The sequence below is a fragment of the Ammospiza caudacuta genome, chromosome 2, assembly GCF_027887145.1.
Source record: "Ammospiza caudacuta isolate bAmmCau1 chromosome 2, bAmmCau1.pri, whole genome shotgun sequence".
Taxonomy (NCBI): domain Eukaryota; kingdom Metazoa; phylum Chordata; class Aves; order Passeriformes; family Passerellidae; genus Ammospiza; species Ammospiza caudacuta.
The window spans coordinates 1,190,196-1,209,667 of NC_080594.1; the positions used below are offsets into that span (position 1 = coordinate 1,190,196).

The 19,472-nt window shown below is 54.5% G+C and overlaps 1 protein-coding gene across 1 annotated transcript in view; it reads right to left on the bottom strand.

Moving 5' to 3' along the window:
• The window catches only part of TIAM1 (TIAM Rac1 associated GEF 1), a 142,876-nt gene that overhangs the window by 93,147 nt on the left and 30,257 nt on the right, over positions 1-19,472 (bottom strand). Inside the window, exon 2 of the mRNA XM_058824750.1 lies at positions 14,842-14,901. The gene's annotated coding sequence lies outside the window, so the exon portion shown is untranslated. The remainder of the gene's footprint in view (positions 1-14,841; positions 14,902-19,472) is intronic.

Below are 19,472 nucleotides of genomic sequence, written 5' to 3' on the forward strand. Positions count from 1 at the left end.
CCCTTATTTCTTTTAATTTCCCTTTTAGAAAACTCTCCACAAACTCCAAACTTCGAGGTATGCTCAGGTAAGCATGTCAGGCATAAAGAGCTGTTTGAAGCAGTAAACAGGAGCTGAAATGTCATGGATCCATTCAGGTGCCTCCAGGAATGACAGCTCCAAGGAACACATCACACAGGATGACTCTCCAAATTTTTAAAAACCAGGCTGGTAAATTACAGTGATTTATCACTCCACAACAAAGTACACACACACACACACAAAAGCACTTCCCAGAAAAAGATTACCAAGCAATCATCCAGATGTTACTAAAGCATTAAGATTAATTTGGGGGAAAAAAAAAAATCAGTGAGGAACTGACTCCCACAGGCTTGTTATTGTCATAAATGTTCTCTTGGAAGTTGTGCAGGATAAAAGAGTTCTGGACTGCGCCTCAAGTCTCACTGGCTCTGTGTGTTTGGGGGGGCGAAAGGATGGGGGGAAAAAGGATGGGGGCAGAAAAGGACAGGGGGACCATGCACAACCTCTGTGCTGTCTCTCCCAGGCTGCCCCAGAGCTCCTGAGCTCCTGGAGTGCCCATTCTGGAGATGCCCAAGGGAACAGCTGGAGGTGGCACCCAGTGCTCTGACTGGGCACAAGGTGGGCATTGGGCACAGCTGGGACTGGCTGACCCCAGCCTGAGGGATTCAGTGAGGTGGCTGCACCCAGCTCCTTTCCCGGGGTGCCCCTGCGCAATGGGGAGCCTCTGTCTGCACGGCAGCGTCTGAGGGCCTGGGGCACACTCTGCACACACCTTCCCCACCCAGCCCGGCGCAAACGAGCAGCCAGGCAATTCCCAGGGGGAAGCAGACAGCTCAAGGTGTTTTGTTCTGCCTGCTGGGGGCTCACCCAGCACTGCGACTGGGCACTGGAGGGGATGGAGGGAATCCCGGCATCCCCCAGAAACAAGGGAAGAAGGTATTCATGTAAAACCTACACACTTCCCTTCTTCTGCCCAACTTCTGCTGTTTCAGAGACCCCAAAAGCACTTTGTGGCTTTGGAAAGGTCTGGCAACTTCCCCAGCTGCTGCAGCTCAGCCTTGCTGGTGCCCTACACTGCCCAGCTTCATCTCTGCAGGGGGACAACAGCACCAGGACAACAGCTCCAACACAAATGAAAGGGACACTTCCCTCCACACACAGGAAAAAACACCTCTTGCACAAAGGCTCTGCAATTCCAGAGCTGGTTCTGCACTTACTACCCAGTATCACATCCCCTCAACAAGTGACTCACTCTTCTGCACCTCACAGGAGAAACTGCGCCCACGGCTCCCAAACTGCTTGGATGGGAAATACAAATAGAAAGGCAGAGCGGTTTTCAGAAGAGAATAACTGAAAATAACTGGTTTTGCCCCTTCAGGAATCAACACAGCTGCTCCCAAGGCCGTGGTTGCTCACTGGCACCCCTGTTGCCCTCACACCCACACAAGAGCACGCCCATTGTGACTGCCACATTGCTGAGTGGCCATGGCAGATTTTGGGCAATGCCCTGCCTCCCGGCAGGATGTACGTGTGCAGGGCGATTTGTGGTGAGCCCAGAGCAGCTCCCAGAGCTGCTGCTCGCTCCCTGTAACTCAGGGGCACTCTGGCAGTGCGGGGTGACTCACTTTGCCCCGTACCAGCCTTGCTCAAGTGGCACCACGGCACATTTTCCATGCTCCTCCCAACAACAGGCACACAGCTCTCGCAGAGAATGCCTGGCCACTGGTTAAACCCTGTAACATCAGCAGGAGCCTGGGCTCCTAACTACCCCTAGAACCATGGAATGACACAGTTGTTACAGCTGGAAAAGACCTCTGAGACCACTGAGTGTCACCATGTCGAGGCACTACTGCAAAGTGTCAGATTTGAACCACTGCTGCTTTCTGCCAGCCCAGAGCTCACAGCCGGGAGGATCGAAGGCAAAAAGGAGAGTAGGAACTGCTGTGGGTGCTGGAAGCAGGGGGATCCCTGAGGCAAACCAGGAGCAGAGCCCTGGCTGGGCTCAGCCTGCAGTCCTGCCCGGTGGGCACCCCTTCCCCTGCCCACACCATTGCTCTGCTTGGCTCTGGGAGGGCTTTCTGAGCTGCCTGGGAACAGCACATCCCAGCTCCCGTGGCAAGCCTGCCTGGCAGCCTGAAGAAGCAATTACACTAAAAGCACTGTGCAGCGAATGCAGCACCTGCGTGGCAGCGCGGGCTCCCGGGGCTGTGCCGCTGGGACACAGCACACAGAGAGCAGAAAGCCTCCACACGAGGAGCAGCACCAAGGCACGAGGGGCTGGAGCCCTCACAAACATCCATCCATCCATCCATCCCCCTGCTCAGCCCTGTGCCTGCATCCCACTGGGAACACACACACACACACACGCAGCCAGAGCGGGGCTCTGAACCAGGCAGAGGGATGCTCCTGTCTGCTTCCAGCTCACCTACAGTCTGACATGTCACAAGCAATAAAAACTCCATCCTGCTTCTGGAAACCCCTCTTTTGTGACCTGTGCCTCGTGAGGCACAATAAAAACACCAACATCTACGTGGTGACTTCCCCTTTCGCCCCCTGCCTGTGGCACAGCTGGGCTAATCCCATTCCCACCGCTCCGCATCCTGACCTCCTTAAACAACCCATGCGAGGATGTTAAAACACTCTGATCTATAAATAATGTATTCCCCTCATCCAGCAATGGATTACTGGGCCATAAAACTCCGTGGAATGCTCTGCACAGCCGCCAGTTTAACGAAATAATACCCAGGAAGACACATCAGTACAGACTCACCCTCCTCCTTGATTAATTCCTGCAAAGACTCGATGCCACTGTTACTTTTGCACTGCATTTTTCTTTATAATTAATTATTTATAGCTCGTACTTTATTCCAGCGGCCTTTTTTGCCCCCCATCAGAGCCCCTTTAATTTTTTGAGCTGATAACCCTCAGAGCTGGGAGCAGACAGCACTGGGGAGCCCACCAGAGGCAGAGGGAAGCACTGAGGTGTCTCTGCCTGACGCACACAGTGAGCTCACAGTTCAGAGCCAAGCCATCCTGCTGGGAGCTCCCACTGCTGCCAGCTCATCCTGCTGCCCCAGCTTTGGGCAGAGCATTCCCAGGCATTCCCTGGAGCAGCCCAGTCACTGATCCTGCAGGGATCAGCCGCGTTTCCCTGGGGCTCCTTTCCACACAGCCATTACCTACGAGTCCAGCCACAGTGTGTAACTTCATTGGAGACAAACGAGCCTGCTCCAAACACTGCTGCCTAATAGACTCACAGCCAAATCAATGCTTCTGCTGAACACCAACTCCAGCAGGAGTCCAACCACTCATCTCCCAGAGCAAAAGCATTAAACTCAAGCAAACGCCGAAATGATGCAAATTTGTGGTTTGGCAGATTTATTTTTTTTTCTGTCAGGCATTTTGGAAAAATAAAGTATTTCTTCCTCAAAACCAGTTAGGAACCAGCCAGGCATCCTTTAAAGAGCAGGTTCCCCAGGAAGCACGAGCAGGCCTGCCCCATTTGGGCACCTGATCCCTCAGCCCAGCCCGCCCTGCTGAGCACAGCACTTTTCCACCCCTTTTCCATAATGCACACATCACTTCAAACTCTGCAAGGATGGGGGAGAACAGGCATGGCAGTGACACCCACCAAACCTGCTCGCTCCGTTCCACAGTGCCCATCACATGTGGGAATGTAAATCCCTCCTGCAATATTCAAACACCATCCAAGAACCAGCAGCCAGCTCTGCTACGTGAAACAAAACTCCGAGAGCACACTTCCAGAGTGACTTACATCCCAGGAAAAGGCATGCAGGATCCTTTGCCTGTGCCCCGGAGGATTGCTCACAGCTAATGGCTCGCATGGCTCTGAGTCAGGGCAGGTCCCTGCCTGTGGCCCTGGGGACAGCAGGAGCCATCCCTGACATTGTCACAGAGTGTCCCAGCAGCCCTGGGGACAGCACAGCAGCAGGGCAGGAGACAGCACTGCTGCTGCTGCTGCTGGGTGCTCATCCCCATGCTTAGTCACAGTAATTGCAGAGCCAGGGCTCTGTGCTCACATTTCCTGTCACCGACCCAAGAATTAGGCAATTTAGATCCTGAGATAGCGCCCGGGATATTAAATAACTTGATAAGCCATCAAATAACTTGATAAGCCATCGCTGAAGGAACCGGCAGGAAAATGAGCAGCTGGGCAGGGCCGAGGTTCCCCCTGTCCCCCCAGTCCCAGGTGGGCAGAGTTCCCAAATCTTTGGGAAGCGGGAGCCCCCCAAAAGGGAGAGCACTGCCCTGCACGGACACCCAGCAGGGCTGCAGTCAAGTTGAAACCTTTCACGGGGCTCATTCTCAACAATTAAAGAGCGTGGCAACCTGTAATTACGGAAAATAAAGCCAGACAGCTGGAGAAGGGAACATCTCCCGTCAGTAACACGATCCCACATTTTCTCTCTTAGGGAATTCAGCTATCAACTCCCCGGGCCCCATGCAATCAGCACAAACCCTGGAGAAGCAAACAGCGCCTGAGAGCCCAACTGAACACAACTCACAGAAAGCAGCACACAAAAGAGGGGATCGGGAGGGGAGAGCCCTCCCGGACACACAGCAGCAGCCGGACAGCCCGGTGGTGCCGCATCCCGGTGCCGTTCCCTACACCAGACAGCCAGCCCGGCATCCCGGTGCCGCATCCTGGTGCCATTCCCTACACCAGACAGCCAGCCCGGCATCCCGGTCCCGTTCCCTACACCAGACAGCCAGCCCGGCATCCCGGTGCCGCATCCTGGTGCCATTCCCTACACCAGACAGCCAGCCCGGCATCCCGGTGCCATTCCCTACACCAGACAGCCAGCCCGGCATCCCGGTCCCGTTCCCTACACCAGACAGCCAGCCCGGCATCCTGGTGCCGCATCCCGGTCCCGTTCCATGCCCGGCTCTCACCGCTCATCATCAGCAGCACGAACATCTTCGCCTCCTGCTCGCCGAGCCCCGGCCGCCGCTAGCACACAGGAGGAGGAGGAGGAGGAGGAGGAAGCGCCTGCATCGCATTCCCCTGCCGCTCCGGAGTGGGTGGAACTGGCCAAGTTTCACGCCGAGATGAGATGGGTCAATGGGGTGTGTTTGAAGGTTTGGGGTTTTGCCATCCCTCCCTCCCTTCCGTCCCTCCCTCCCTCCCTCCCTCTCCCCCTCCCTCCCTCTCCTGATGAATTCCTGCCGTCACAGGCTGCAGACGAGCTGCCACTCAGCCCCGCTGGCTCCTGAAATCTGAATTCCTAGGGACATCCCTCCGGGTGACTGAACTCACCGGCTGTGAGAGGAGCCCAGAGCTCGATCCCCAGGAGCCCGAGAGATTCCGGGTGTACCGGCTCCACAACCCTCGGGATTCTGCTGTGTTCGCAGGCAGGAGACAGAAAATAAACCATTCTGACCCAGCCTGTGCCTTCTGCCGCTGCCCTGCACTCCCCCAGCACCCCGAGGGCTTCCCTGGTCCGTACGGGATGGGGCTTTGGGAAGGGACTCCTTAAAAACACACCCGCAGCTGCTCTCACAGGTGCAGAAGGGTTTCCAGGATGGGGAATTAGGAATTACATCGATCTGGTTTTACTTAATTCCCTACTTCCACACAACCATCTGTGGATTAAGATTTGAGCAGCAGCAGCAGCATCCTCCAGCCCAGGGCTGGCTAATGGTTGCTATAAATAAGAAATACCGACACAAAACCCATCTGTGTTTATCCCCCAACTTGCCTCTGCACCACCTATGTGGGACAGGAAAAACAGGTATGAAACTGCTCTGAAAAAGAAGCAGACAGCACAGTCAATGTTCTTTACAAGCAGAAATCAAATTAGTTAACAAATTAACATCTACAACTGTACACGATGCTTCAGACATACCGACTATTGAGCAATACCCTTACAGTCTCACCCTCTGCAACCCAGCAGTGACCACGAGCTGGGAAAAGGACAGAACCACGAGGAAAATAATAAAATAAAAAGGCAAAAGGTACGAGCAGGAGCCTGGTCCTGACCCAGGGCTGGAGAGACAGCTGTGGCACCAAAAGGGTTTAACAGCTGGAGTGGGGCTGTGGGGTTCCACAGCCCGGGTGCTGAGCAAGGGATGAATGATTCTATTTTGGGACAGGGACAAGATACCAGAAACACAATTTGACAAGGCACAGCCATGCTCACAGACCCCATGACCAGGAACAGGAGTGAGCAGTGAGTCCGAGCCCACTTCAAACAGCGCCTCGACTCCTCACCTCAGCTGTTTCCCACAGAGCCACCCACGCCCAGCACGAGGTGCCCCGTGACCACAGGCACGGCCCAGAGCAGCACAGGGCTGGAGGAGGGTGGGATGGGATGGGGTCAGACACTGTTTGGCCCAGGGAGCAATCCTCAGCATTATGGTGAATTTAAATCCTGAATGAACAAACCAGCAGCTCCCATGGCAGACAAACAATCGGAGAGCAGCTTTCAGGCTGGGAACCCCGAGCAGAAGAGCAGGTTTGGTGAGCCACCCATGGTGACTCAGAGGGCCACGGGGGCTGTGGTGCCTGCCCTGCTGTGCCTGCCCACGGGGCCGCTGGAACAGGGCACAGCTCCCATACTGCACAGGGATCGCTGACAGTGGAACAGGATCACTCCCATTGGAATGGGATCACGGCTGTGGGAACGGGATCACTCCCACTGGAATGGGATCACGGCCGTCGGAACGGGATCGCTACCATTAGAGGGGATCATTCCCATTGGAATGGGATAGCTGCCATCGGAGCAGGATCACTACCATCAGAATGGGATCGCTCCCATCAGAACAAGATCACTCCCGTCGCAATAGGATCGCTGCCATTGCTGTAGGATCACTCCCATCGAAACAGGATCGCTGCTGTTGCAATAGGATCTCTCCCATCAGAACAGGATCACTGCCATTGGAACAGGATCACTCCCATTGGAGTGGGATCGCTCCTGTCAGAACAGGATCACTGCCATTGGAACAGGATCGTTGCCATAGGAGTGGCATCGCTCCCATCGCAATAGGACCACTATCATCAAAGCAAGATCACTCCAGTGGGAACAGATCACTCCCACTGGAGTGGGATCATTCCTGTTGGAACAGGATCACTCCCATCGGAATGGGATTGCTACCATCAGAGTGGGATCACTGCCACTGGATTGGGATCACTCCTGTCAGAGCAGGACCAGTCCCATCAGAGCTCCTGTTGCAATAGGATCACTCCCATCAGAGCAGGATCACTCCCACTGCAATGGGATCACTCCATCGCAATAGGATCACTCCCATTGGAGTGGGATCACTCCTGTCGCAATAATATCACTCCCATCGGAGTGGGATCACTCCCATCGGAGCAGGATCGCTCCCATCACAATAGGATCACTCCCATCAGAGTGGGATCACTCCCACTGGAGCGGGATCGCTCCTGTCACAATAGGATCATCCCCATCAGAGCAGGATCACTCCCACTGCAATGGGATCACTCCCATTGGAGCGGCCTTGGTGTGCACCCACACACAGGTGTGACACTCCAGCTCCCAGAGACGCTGCAGCCACGCTGCAGCCACCCTGCACAGGAGGGACAGGTGCTTGCTGTGACACATCAGCAGCCAACTCTGCACTGAATTCACATTGGGAGGGCAAAGGCAGCAGCACCCTTGTGCTCTGCCAGCGCCACCTGCACCCTGCCACAGCACGGACAGCTCGTCCTGCTACCCACAGCAATCCCTGGGCGTGCCACAACTCCCAGGAAAGCAAGAGCTGCTGCAGAGCAGCTTGCTGAAACCTTCAGACATTGCTGTAACCACTGGTGGGTTTTAAACCACAGAATCATCTCCTTGGAAAAGACCTCTGAGACCACCGAGTCCAACCTGTGCCTGATGCCCACCTTGTCCCCAGCCCAGAGCACTGAGTGCCACCCCAGGGATTCCTGGGACACCTCCAGGGATGGGCACTCCAAACCTCCTCGGGCAGCCCCTGCCAGTGCCTCTCCACCCCTTCCATGGGGAAATTCCTCCTGGTGTCCAGCCTGAGGCTGTTCCCTCTCCTCCTGTCCCTGTTCCCTGGAGCAGAGCCCGACCCCGTCGGGCTGCCCTGGGGACAGCCAGGAACTGCCAAACCTGCTGGGAGCCAGCCTGGGATGTTCTGCCTGGAACGGCACAGCCAGCCTGGCCAGCTCCGAGGGGAGGGGGTGAATGCAGGGATGGCATCTCCAGCAGCTTCAGGAGCAGCCATGAGCTCTGTAGGGCACAAAATGACGCTCCCCTCCTCAGCTGAGTCTCTTCTCCTTCCATCCTTCTGGCAGGATGAATCCCACCAGAATGGAGAAGGTTTAGGTCACACCTCAATGAGGGATGCAGCTCTGATCTCTGCTCCCTGTGACAGGGACAGGACCCAGGGAGCAGCTGGAGCTGTGTCAGGGGAGGATCAAGAAAAGGTTCTTCCACTGCCCAGGCTCCCCAGGGAATGGGCACAGCCCCACAGAGCTCCAGGAGCCTTTGGACACCACTCCAGGGATGGATTGTTGGGGTGGATGTGCAGGGACAGGAGTGGGACTGGATGATCCTTGTGGGCCCTTCCAACTCAAGACATTCTGTGACTCTGTGAACCTTCCAGGGAGGTTCTGGGTCCCCAAATATCCATCCCACCACACAGCCCAGAGGAGAAAGGACTTTTTTGATCCCACCAGACCCAGAAAGGTCCCACAGCACAGCCCTTCTCTGTGGTGGAAGGAAGGCAGGCACAATCCAGGTCTGTATCCTGCTAAAGGTGTTTTTATCAGCCCTAATTAACATCCTGGGCCTCTCACACCCTGGCACACCTGCTAATTAGCAGGCATGAGTTAATATCATTTTTACAATGGATTAGCACTTGGGGCAGCAGAAAGGAGTCACTTCAGCCAGTGACTCAGCCTGAGCACAGAGCAAGGTGAGACAGCAGGAGCCTCTGCTGGGCTCACACAGGGCTCTGCAGACCGTATCTCCTTAACTAAGGCTTACTTTACAAAGCCAGGCTGCTTCAAAAATTCATGATTGCATCTGTCTTGTTTTCCACCTGCACACACAGGTGGCCTTGGAGCAAGTTCTGTCTCAGCACCCAGACAGGTGGGGCCACTCGGGTCCCTCTGCAAGTCACGGTGGCGTTCCTGAGGTGATCATCACCCCCTCTGATCAAACATCCTTCAGGACACGACCTGGGGTCTGCCAGCCACTGATCATCCCTCAGGAAAGCCCCAGGGAACACCGAGGAGCTGGTGTCCAGGCCAGTGCTGGTGCCTCTCCAAACATCCCGCAAGCACAGACGATGCTGGGCACACATCACTGGGACATTGGGAATCCAGGAAATCCTGAAAAAACTGCGACCCTACACACATAACCTGGCCTCCAAAGTGCCCCGTGGATGATGTGGCCAAGCCACGCACTGCTTTCACCCTGGAATCCCACTCCTGGTGTGGCCTGGCAGGAGCAAAGGGTTGGCACAGCTTGGCTCGGGCCAGCTTGCATTCAGTCAAACTGAAGAACAAAGCTGACCTAGCTTGCACTGCTTTTTTGAAACCTCCACTTTCAAACTCTGTGAAGCAGCACCTCGCAAGAGGGCACTGAAGGAAAACCATCACACCACCATCAGAATTGTTCCTACCCCCTCAAATTGATGTCTAACACTGCCTGCCTTCACTTTGTCCAATAAAACCCTGCAAAGCACCCCCTGGCAATTACAGAACATTAATGCCATGGAAAATTATCCTGGGTCGAATGTATCCACACTCCCTGCTATCAAAAAGGTTTTCTCAGCCTCATGTTTCTATTTGGGATTAGAAAGGCAGTTGTGAAAGGCATGTATTGTTCACTCACAAATGGTTCCCTTTCAGCCTCCACAGAAGCCAGGTAATGAATTACAGGAGGGTTTTTCCCTATGGAGAGGTCAGCAGATATAGCAGCTCCTGGGAAAGCTGATCCCTGCTGTTGGGCTACAAGGGAGCTGCCAAGGCTCCAGGTGAGCTCCAGGGAGGGGACGGTGGCAGCGAGCCAGCACCTCTGCCTGCCAAACCCAGACAGGTGACAAGGGGCAGGAGCCGCCTCTGGGCCCAGCACAAGGTGCAATTTCAGGGTTTGCCTGGCAAATTGAAGGGTTTGGCTCTGCAGACACCCAAGGGACCCCCAAGGACCATCCAGCCCTGCACAGACACCCCAACAATCCCACACTGTGCATCCCTGGGAGCATTATCCAAAGGCTGGGCAGAGCTGAACAGAACAGGGCCTGCTTCCTTTTTCCATGGGAATGCTCAAGGAGGAACATTTTACTCAAGACCTCTAATGCAAACACCTCCTCCCATAGATTTTTTTAAACTAGGCAGTAGCTGCTGTCATTTCCACGCTGAGTTCTGACACACTTGCACCACATCCCTGCCAATAGTTTGAATTTCATTGGGAAAAGCAGCTCTGAGCAAGAGTGACAAGCTGCACGCTGCTGACGAGGCTGTCAAGGGATGGATAATGGAGCTTCACTGGAGCTGTCAAAACTTTTCAGCACTAAAAATAGGTATCACAAGCTTCTGGACTCGCTGCGCTGAAGCATTAAACACACAGGATATTGACACCCTCAGAGGCGCCCAAAGCCACTCACAGCTGAGTAAAACCAGCACTGTGCGATGGACAGCAAAGGCCCCTGAGTTGTACTTATGTGGAGAAGAACAAAACAACACAATACAGGATGAAATCTCCTATCCATGCCAGCCAAAGCTGCACACACACCTTGGAACAGAACAGCTCAATATGGGATCCAAACCTGGGCACAGACAGAGAGAAAGGAAGGGAAAAGCTGTGAGAGGAACCCTGTGCCCTGTTATCCCAGTTCCAGGTCCCACGGAAAGGGAGGGCAGAGATCTTCCCATGGCAGCTCCTGCTCTCCTGCCCTTCATCCCTCCCCTGCCCCTGGCCAGCAGAAAGGGCTCAGAGCTGTGAGGGGACAGCCAGGGAGCACAGGAGGAGAGGGAACAGCCTCAGGCTGGGCCAGGCTGGACACCAGCAGGCATTTCCCCATGGAAAGCGTGGTCAGGGATTGGAATTGCCCAGGGAGGGTTGGAGAGCCCATCCTGGAGGTGTCCCAGGAGTTCCTGCACAAAAATAAAAGATGCTGCTCCACTGCACGTGTTCTCATTTTCAGAAAACAAGCTCCAATTCATTTCTTCTATTACAACCAGATGGTTTAAAAAGGAAAAAAAACAACCCAACAGATCTCCCCTCAATGTCACCTCAATGAAAAGCAGGCCTGACCTGGTTTCAGCCTCCCTGGCCCAAGCAGGGCACAGGGAGCACACACTGTTAACAGCTCTCCCAGGGGCCCTGAGCCTTTCACAGCCTGACCAAAGCCCCCAGGGGCAGCAGGGATCTGCACCTCAGTCCTGCCCACGGGGCCACAGCACTGCCTGTCACAGCTGACTCAGGGCTGTGGCATCACAGCTGGCACAGCTGGACCGGCCACACGTCTGTCTGTGCCTCACGGCCAGCCCTGCTCCTCCCTGCCTGCTCACCTGTTCTGAGCTGCCTTCAGGGGGCTTTTTCCCTCCTAAAACTCCCATCAACTCATTTAAGTGAAAGAGCAACACAACTGCCCATGAAAGTAAACGCTGATTTTCAACCCTCCCTGTTCATCCTCCCCTCGTTCAAAGCCATGCCACAACATCCCATATAAGTAATTCCATTTGCCTGTGTCTGTCTGCCAGCGCCGTGCTGCTCAGGAGGAACAAACCTCTCATTTCAAAGCACAGTTTGTGCCCATCTGTGCTCTCTGTGAGGCACCATGTTCCAGTGGGACACAGGGAGCCACTGGCACAGCAGCTGGGATACACCAAGATCTCCACCCCAAAGACACTCCTGGCTAAAAGGGAGGTGGGATCACCATCTCAGGAGAGGTTTTCAAGCCTGCCTTGAGAGGAGCCTGGCTTGGTCCCAGAGCTGATCCTGCTTTGGCAGGACCCCACATGTCCCTTTCCCTGACTGACACAGTGACCCCAAGCTCAGGGGAACTCCCCAAACAATTCCCAAATGCCCAGGGCCACCCATGAGGCAGAGATCTCCACCAGGGAGCACCTTCAAACCGTGACTCTTCTCCATGGCCAGCAGGGCAAGGAGAGCAGAGGCAGAACAAGGGCCACAGGAAAGCAAGGAGCAACTGGAGAGACATCTTCTCTGAACTGCAGTCTTGGGCTGTCTTTGAGTACCAGCACATTTAAAACAAAATAAAGAGCTCTTAAACCTTGTTCCAAGCTACTTTTTGGAGCAACCCTGACAGACACAGCTACACATTCACCTGAGGAAGGGCTGCTTTAGGGTCTCACCTGAGCCCCCAGCTCCCAGTGCCACTGCTGTGCTGTGATCCTGCCCTCTTACTTGTGCAAGAGTGAGGCTCAGAGAGCCACCGCTGCTCCGAGTGATGCCCAAGACTCAGAGTTCATGCACAGATTAACTTCTTAAGCAAGCTCAAGGGCACAGACCTGCTCCCTGTTACTGGCAAAAGCCTTGCATTCTGAAAACCACAACAGTTCCACAACTGCTGATTGCTTTTCCTCATTTGTACTTTATTTTTTTTTAAAGTCCTGCCTGTTCCTCCTACTTCTTATGAGGCTTTTCAGTATTTGTCTGTGACTTGAGGGCTAAAGCCAGCTTTGGGATTAAACACAACATTTGGGAGGGGGACTGCAACGCTGCCTGCTGTCACTGCTCCAGCTCTAAGAGGCATCAGGGCACATCCTGCCCTGTGCAAGTCTGTGACCAAAGCTGTTTTCCCTCCATTCTGTCCCCCACACGCACACAGACGTGATTAATGCACAGGGCAGTGCTGGAGAGGCACTGAAGCTGCAATAAATGGGCAGGGGGAACAAGAACTCAGTGCTGCACAGGAACAGAGCAGCTCAGTGTCAGGGCCTGCACTGATTGCCCAAAAGCAGAAGTGTGCTGAGGCATGCCAGGAATGCTGGGCTGGGTCACTTGCAGAAATGGCTTTGATAAGGTGGCCCGCTTCCCCCAGAGAGCCAGGCTGGGCACAGGAGGGAACTCCCAGACATGAATAACCCTGTTCCTCATTTTGGGGCTCTGCAGAAGCGCCTGAGCTGAGGCCAGGCCAGCTCACAGGGTGTGAGCATCCCTCCCCTCCCACTGCAGCAACACCAGCTCAGAGCTTCCTGCAGGAAGCAGAAAGGCACAGGAAAGCCCAGGAGGTCCCTGCACCTTCCCCACCAGGGGATCCAGAGCCTCTCCAGGAGGAGCCTCCTCTTCCTCCCTCCCCCTGGTCCTTAGAGCAGCTGTCCCCTGGGACATCAGCCTGCAGGAGAAGCTCCAAAAGCCACAGCAAAGCAGCACAGCCCCACAGAGGGCAAGGAAAGCTTCAACCAAGGGTGTCCATCAATTCCTGCGCTGCTCTGATGGCACTGCTGGGAAACAAGAGAGCCAGACAGGCTCCAAGACAGCTCCTTCCTCCACAGGGCTCTCCAAAAATGACCACAGCAGGGCTGCCACATCCTGCCTGCCTCTTCCAGCAGCCTGACTCCCAAAACATCACAAATTCATTCACAAATGCCAAAATTAAAAAAAAAAAAAAAAAGGGGATTAAGTTCTGTGTCAGCCATGGAAGAAGCACCAGGCTTCAGGGCAGCAGCCCCTGTGGCACGAGTCAGTATTTGATACAACAGAGAAAAGGGAAGAGAAATGGAAAGCTCTCCCATCTTCCTGCTATTTTGCCTTAAATGCACTGTAGTTTATGTCCTCAATAAAAGCCTGTGCATATCTTCCCAACTTAAATGTGGATTGGAACCTCGGGATTACTGCCCTGGCAGAATTAACGTATCAGACATAAAAACCATAACATTTCATTATCCATTGTACAGCACGTGTGCTTTCCCCTGGGAGACTGGAAATATCACCAGTTTCACTATCATTTTCTGCTAACTGGCTGCCCTGCCACACGTTCACACAGGGGCACGCTCACTCTGATGATAGAGCAGTCCTCTGGTGTCATCCCTCTTCCTTTATGATGCTGACATTTTTTTAAATCCTGTTTTTCTCTTCTGTTTTTGTCTCTGCGCTACAAAACCACTGGGCTGGAAAAAAAAAAACAAACTTACTCTGGAACAAAAAAACAGCTCCTATTTGTGTGGCTGGAAACACACCATACCCTGATGTCTGGAGCAAGGGTAGAAGGCAGCACAGAGACAAGAAAACCCCAAACACAACAGGGCAAGAGGACTCAGACTCATTTATGGGCACTGTGGTCAATGGTGAGGCACTGAAGGACAGAATCTCTCCCCTCTGCTGTCCAAACTCCCCGTGTCCTCCCTCTCAGTGCAATTCAGAGCTGTGCACACACACAGATTTGTCTGAAAGGCCACAACAGGGGCAGCACACACAGAATGCCCCAGGGGTGAGCACACGGTGGTCAATCTGCAGTGAGCACACAGAAATGTGGGCAGGGGCCAGAGAGCAGCCTCTGGGTCACCCTTGCACTGCACCTTCCAGGCTGCCCCAGGGAATCCTCCTGTTTAATCAGTTCTGTGTCTTTGCAAAGATTAGCGACCAACTGTCCCCATTTAGTGCTGCCGTGGTCTGTCAACATTCCTGGACTTGCTGGCTTGGATAAAACACGCGGCTCCTGGCAGGGGCTCTCACAGAAACATTTCCCTCTGCATCTCCAAGAAGCCTGGATGTTGTTATTCCCAAAAACCCCTGTTTTATTGCCAAGGGACCCCTCCTCCTGCTCTGCAGGCTGGGGGCTCTGCTCCAGGACAGGTGAGCAAAGCAGGAGCTGCAAACACACACACCTTCACCAAAGCCACCCGGCATTACTCACATGAGGCTGGCACAGCAGCAATCAGGACGAGAGGGAAACATTGGCTGTCCCACGGCGCTCCTGGAATAAGAAAATGAAAAGGTCAGCTTGAAGCACCCACATGCGCAGAGACGTTCAGCTGTGACCCCCTGAAACACACTCAGAAACACACCCCAGCAGCCAGGCTGCTATCACTGACACACCTCGACCTGTTGGTGCAGGGGGGCAATAACTCAAACCCCGATTGCTCCTCACGGGATTTGCCAGAGCCACAAAAGCCAACTGAGGCAGTTTCCCTTGGCCCTGCGGCCGGTCAGCCCCAGACACGAGGGGTGCAGGAGCTTTTCCCTGCTCTAAAGCATCTCTTTGCACAGCCCTTGGCTTCAGCTGCCCCTGAGCTGCAGCTTTACACAAAGCTTGGCTCCCACTTCAATGCTCTCAGCAGAATTAGGGTTAGTGCGGATCTCACAGAGCAACCTGGACGCACTGGCAGAGGTCTCAGGTAGCAAAATTAACGTATTTATGAAATAAAGCCCCGGAACGCCTGCACAAGCAGCGAAAGGTCACTGATCCCCAGCAAATACAACCCCCAGACTGCCCAGGATTGGAAGCATGAGGGCACTGACAGCTCCCATCCAGCAGAGATCTCCTCTGGCTCTCCCCTGCCCAGGGCCTGCTGACAGCTCCTTATGGAAAATGCTTGCTCTCCCACACCAGGGGATGGGAAGAGCAGGGCATCCCTGGCCAAGGCACCACTGAGCAGCTCTGGGCATGATGCAACAGCATCAGACACCTGCCAAAGGAATGAGCCAGCTCCGACATGCCCTGCTCCAAACCCGCACGGCAATTCCCATTCCACAGCAGCAGCAGCTTGTGCTGGGGCTTCAACCCTCTCCAAACATCCATTTCCACAAGGAAAATCCGTGCCCAGGGCTTCAGCAACACACCTTGTAATCCCTGTGAACGATGTCAGCCTCCAAAGCTGGGAATTCACTTTGTTCCTGGGGATCAGGGAATTTAAAATGTAAGAATTTGGCATGTCCTGATGGGCTTGGTAACCTGAACCCCGGGAGGAAACACCTGCTCTGTTTTATCCATCCATAATTCCATGGCAATGGCCTTTTGCTTGGACAATCCAGCTGGGAAAGAGGGGAGGGAGCTGCCAGGAGCCAGCAGCCCAACCCCACACAGCAAAACACCTCCAAAATCCACCAAACCCAACGTGAGTTCCTCCATCCAAACCCCTGCAGGGACCCCATCCACCCCAGCAGGGATTTGGGGTCACAGCTACACCTCCCCTGTGCCAGCACAAATTTCCAGGTTTTCACGGAAAATTAAATTTTCCAGGATCTCACAGGGAAGAAGAGGCGCAGCCAGAAAAAAAAAAAGGGATTTTCATCCAAAACTCACCAACAACTGGATGCAGCCATTATCCCAGACATCTGCTTGGTGGAGTCACACAGGATGAAGCCAGGACCTGTGCACCCAACACTGGTGGTGCCCAAAAAAACCCTCCTCCAGCCAGCAAAATCCTTCTCCCAGCCCAAAAACCCCTTCTCCCAGCCCAAAAACAACCCTCCTCCCAGCCCCTGTCCCATCACAATTCCTTCCCCAAGCAGCTCCCTGGGACATGAGGCATTCCCCCCTGGAGGAGCACAAGGATGGACAGATGGCTCAGGATCACCCTGCTCTGGGAGAGGCAGGAGCTGTGCTGTAATTCACACTGCATCACAGCCCTCTCAGGGAGAGAGAGCAAGGCCAGACTGGGCAGATAAACCCAGCTCTGACAGCTCCTAAGCTTAGCTTAAAGCTGCATTTCAATAATACGTGTGCAGAGGTTTTAATGCATCTCTTGAAAGGTGAGCAGAAAAACAAATCAAAGTGTTGCTAAAACCATTCAATTTTCCCATATAAACTAACAGAAGTTCAGCTGCAAGATCTACAAAGTGTTTTTATTTATTGTAAGGAAAACCTGTGATACCCAACCACCCTGAGGTCAGAGCACTGATGTTTTCTGCCCCAGGAGCTCCAGCCTTCCCAGGGATCCGTTTTGTGTGATCTACAAAAGCCTTTTCTTCCCTTTTTCTGCTCACAGGGAAGCCCAGCATCCCAACAAGCGCTGCAAATCCCCAGTTCTGTCCCTGATCTAACGTGGCTCCACAGCCTGTATCACCCTGCAGGACATGTAACCCCAGCTCAGCAATCCTATTACAGCGCTCCCAGCATTTGTACAGCACAGATTTAGCTCTCAGCTCTCCACTGCTTTATCTCTTCGTGGCTTTGCCAGGGCAGAAATCAGCTCAGGCTGCAAAGGGGTGATATCCAGATGCTTCTCATGGTTTTGGTGCAAATCTGGGGGGAAAAGCTCATGGAGCTGCCGTGCACCCCCCCAAGGATCCTGGTGGCTGCAGAGGTGACGTGTGACAAAGAGAGATGGCCAAACAAACCAAAATCGGCAATCAATCCCCAACTCCATGTGCCCTTGGACTGCTGTCCCTGCTGTTTTCAGCAAACTGAGCCCTCCCAGGGCCCGGCACACACCCAGGTGTTGCATCCAGCACTGAATGGACAGAGCTGAGCCACAGCAGCCCTGCAGCTCCTCAATCACCATCCATCTCCTCCATCAGCACTGGCACCCAGCTCCAAGGCTGCTCTCCCTTCCCAAAATGCTCCCGCCAGCTCCCTGTGCCTTGCCCAACGCCTCTTAGCTCACATCACACCTCCAACACCTTCCTCAACTCCTGCTTTACTCACTGGCAGCAGCCCAAAGGCCCTGGCCTGGCCAGCAGGACACTGTGGGAGCATCAGCCCAGCTCTGGATCCTGCTGAGAGGCTGGCACAGCCCAGGGAGCTGCCAGGGCTCTGCAGACACAGCTGCACTCCCAGGGCTTTGGGCTCATCCTGCAGCACCAACTGGGATGGACGTGGAGGGGCAAGGAGGGACGAACACAAATGGCTGTGCAGATGTGCCAGTGAGAGCAGGCTGCCCAAACCCACAGCAGCTCGGGTCTGGGGCATTGAAAAGTCATTTAGAAGAAATAAAACCACCCTGCCACTCGAGGATGTTTGGAAACCTTTCCATTTTCTTGGAAAACAGGCCAGGGGAAGCAGAGAGAGGTCACGGGCAGCCCCACTGAAGCTCTCACAGGAGTTCCTCCTCTCCTCCCCTCCAAGGCCAGCTCCTGCTTTGGCTTCCAAGGGGCCATTCCCAGGAACTCCCACAGCTTCACCCTGCAGGGAAACAAAACCCTATGGCATTCCTGGGAACGATCCCAGCTCTCTGCTCTGGAAATCATCCCCTCCCCACGCTGCAGCCCCTGAACTCCCCTGGCTGGGCTGAGGTGGGGCTGCTGCAGCCCTCACCCACCCCGGCCCACCCTCCGGCATGCCTTCCTCCTCCTCCTCCTCCTCCCTGTCCACGTGGCCTTTGCCAGCAGCCAACAAGCCCAGCCTTTGTCCTGCCTGCAGTGCCCTCTGATCCCTGCAGTGCCCTCTCCCCAAGCACTGCAGAGTTCAGGAACTTTTCCCAGAGAGAAAAGTTGATAAAGCAGCCCTTGAATGTGTGCTGAGTGGCTTTGTTTCACACAGAGCTCACACCTGGCTGCAGACACCAGTGACTGGGACACTCCTCACCTGTCACCCAGCTCACCTTTGGTGACAGAAAACCTGCTCTGGGGGTTCTGCAGCAGCCCACGGAGCAGCACAGCCTCGCAGCACTGTCTGCTGCCCTGAATTTGCTTCCACAGGAGTGGAATTTGCTTCTGCAGGAGCTGCACATCAAACACATCCAAAAAGGAAACCTGCCCTCTGCTTGCACCTCAGCTCTGCCCTCCAGCCAGCCTCTCTGATGTGCTGCTGCCCTCTCATCACTGCTCCTTTCCCCCGGTCCTGTCCCTGGCTCTGGCCTGCAATTACACATCAGCAGGAATGTTTTATCAGTGCCTGCCCCTCTCTTGTCCTCCCTGAGAGCCATCCTTGCCCTGCTCTGGGAGCAGCACAGCAGCACGTGTATAAACACCTCTGTTTATACACACACACACACAGGAACGCTGCTGAGCGCTTCCCGAGAGGGAGGTGGGCCCAGAGAGCTCCTCTAACCTACACAATCCCACCACGCTGCCAGCTCCCTGTAAACACAACCGTGCAGGCTGGAGCTGCTCACTTGGCAGCACGGCACACAGGTCTGGCAGCTCCCTGTGTCCCCTCTGCTGTGCCACTTCCCTCCCCAGAGCCAGCACAGCTGACACAGCGCCCCACAGGTCTCTCTCCATGCTCTACCCTGCCAATCCTCCTGTGAGGAAGGAGAAAATTGCACCTGCTCAGGCTCAGGAGCATCACCACAGTGTAACGTGCAGTTATTGCAGCACCTGGAAGAGCGGGATGGAGAAGGCATCACTGCTCAGAAAAACACTTCATGCTCTTCCCTTGGCCCCCTGTGCTGTCTGGCAGGGAAGGGAGGCCTGATTTCTGCAGGCAGGCTGTTCCCACTGAACCTTTTATTTTATTTTTATTGTATTTTTATTTCATTAAGCCTGCTCCCAGCCCAAGGTGCCCGTGCCTGCCAGTGTTACTTCCCAGAGGAGCAATCCTGCCCTGCAGAGTGAGGAGCTCCGAGCCAGCAGCAGGAGAGGGATGATGCTCAGTTTGACAAG